This window comes from Bombus affinis, unplaced genomic scaffold (genome assembly GCF_024516045.1).
Source record: "Bombus affinis isolate iyBomAffi1 unplaced genomic scaffold, iyBomAffi1.2 ctg00000200.1, whole genome shotgun sequence".
NCBI lineage: Eukaryota > Metazoa > Arthropoda > Insecta > Hymenoptera > Apidae > Bombus > Bombus affinis.
The window spans coordinates 185,001-187,500 of NW_026108904.1; the positions used below are offsets into that span (position 1 = coordinate 185,001).

General features: G+C 49.9%; 1 non-coding gene across 1 annotated transcript; it reads right to left on the reverse strand.

Annotated features, from left to right (window-relative positions):
- Positions 1-2,086: 2,086 nt before the first annotated feature.
- On the reverse strand, positions 2,087-2,241 carry LOC126927682 (5.8S ribosomal RNA). Its single transcript, XR_007715773.1, has one exon. It is a non-coding gene; the product is annotated as a 5.8S ribosomal RNA (ribosomal RNA).
- Positions 2,242-2,500: the final 259 nt, after the last annotated feature.

The following is a 2,500-nucleotide window of genomic DNA, read 5'->3' on the forward strand; positions in this document are numbered from 1 at the left end:
GCTTAGTAATATGCTTAAATTCAGCGGGTAATCTCGCCTACTCTGAGGTCGCTTCAACGTCACGACACGAGACAAAAATGTGATTTTTTTATTCAAAGAAAAAAAAAACACGTTCGTGCCGTGTATGCGCGAACACTTCGAACAAAGCTATGAAACTCCAGTACGAGAGAAGGTGGTATTTTTTTTATCTCTATATGCGAAAATCGCCTCAAAGAGAAAAAAAAATAAAAATTCGAATAGAACGAGAACACTCTTTCCTTCCAGAGAAGCGTTTTAAGCATCGCGCCAAAGTGCCCTTTTCTTCGTACGTCGTATCATGTTCGAGCTAAGACTCACGCCAGACATCCTAAAACGATCGTCGGTGATTTTTAACGCCCGTCCTCAGTCTCTTACAGCCGTTTCTCTACTCTCGACAAATTCCAGCGGTTCCTTGTTTTCTGCCGGCACAGAGATCGAAACGGCAAAGTTTCTTTGCTCTGTACCGACGACGACGAAAACGCACGGGAACGCACGCAAGTGGAAAAGCGAGCGAGACGTACACTGTGGTGTGTTCGGGGACTGGACGACCGTCGACGTTAGGATGCGCGGTCCAGCGATAGACGCCGAAAAGGCATGGGATGACCAACACTCTCTGTTTTTCGAGTACTTGTAGCGCCGAATTGCCTTAAAAAAAATCACACGCGCGCACGACTATCACGTCGTACGCGCGTGTATACCTCGTCTTTAATTAAATCAAAGTTTCACTCCAGCCTCGCCAAAGGGGATCGTCTTCTTCCTCGTCTACGATCTCTTCTCCTGTACGTGTCCAGAGATTCTCTCTGGCATGACGACGACGACCATCCAACGACTTTGTAACGGACTCTCGTGCGCATCTTCGTCAGGTACGGAAACGTTGCGCAACACCTCGAGCTTGGTAAAACACCCGTAGCCGATCATAGACACGCGCTAGTTCGCACACGATTTCTACGATTTCCGACGAACGTGGCTTTGGGCCAGGGCCGGCGGGCAGAGAGATACGCGAACGACGGGGAAAATTCGTCCCGATACAAGTAACGCGTACTCTCCGATCTCCGCGCAACGCCTGGGGATCATCTCCCTAAGTCATCAGCGCTCGAAGAAATCACGTGTGCGTTCCCGGATCTACGGCTCTCTTTCGGGGATAAATTACAAGCACAGAGTATGTTAAACGCAACGACGACCCATCGATGCGACGGTCCTCGTCGTTGTCAGTCGCTCGCGCAGAGTATATCTCTACGCACGAAGAGACGGAGTGGGCATTAGATCCCTGGGGCTATTCGAGTAAAACGTCTTAAGAAAAGACGGTTGTACGGCAAAATTCCGCACCGTTACCAAGTTTACTTTTATCTGAGGCTGTTCTCCTTCTCTCCTCTCTCGACCGAGTTCCCATATTTGCTTTCTCTCAGTCTCGCCAAAATAATATTCATTTAAGACGACGTCGGGGGCGCGGACATCGTGCTCATCGAAAACCTGCAAACGTATGCAAATCTGCTGATATGAAAAAAAAATCGGTCACGAGGACAACACTACGTATATATATATATATATATATATATAATATATTCGATAACCGACACGAAGCGGTGCATAAGCGGGCGGTCGTACGAAAGGACGACTCACGACGCCGCTAGCACTCACGCAGGTCCGTGACGGTTCTCTCCGCTCTTATTCGTATCCTTCTTCGTGCGCTTCCTCCGACTCTGAAACGTTCTACGTATCGTAAGAACGACGGCGGGTTGTCGAAGGCACCAAGGGACAGAGAGAGACAGAGGTAGAGTTTCGTAGTGTCTCCCGTGAACACGATAGTTTATATATCGAGCATGCGTACGAATTGCACGGTCTCGACACGACCGCGACGAACGCCGACGAGCGTCCAACAATCGCTCGTACGTCGCGTACGTTCTCTCGCGTCCGCTCTTGTTCGTATCCTTCTTCGTGCGCTTCCTCCGACTCTGAAACGTTCTACGTATCGTAAGAACGACGGCGGGTTGTCGAAGGCACCAAGGGACAGAGAGAGACAGATAGAGAGGAACGACACGCAACGCAAGCAGTCTTAGGTTTACGTGAGCAACCCTCAGCCAGGCGTGGTCCAGGAATTGTATCCGTGGACCGCAATGTGCGTTCGAAATGTCGATGTTCATGTGTCCTGCAGTTCACACGTTGACGCGCAATTAGCTGCGTTCTTCATCGACCCACGAGCCAAGTGATCCACCGTTCAGGGTAATCTTTTCATATATTTTTTAAAACTCTTGTACTCCATGTACTCTTAATACTCGGTTCGAGCGAAGCCGAGATCCGACACGACCGACCAACGGGAATCGGACGCGCAGAAGTCGCCGGAAGATCGACGACACGAAAACGTTCGAAAATGAAATCCGACGAACGCGCGAAGATACGCGCGTCCGCCGGCCGGGCGAAAAGTACATTATGATATATAACAACCATCGAGATCGAAGCTCCGTTCGTCAGGAAACGACGGGGA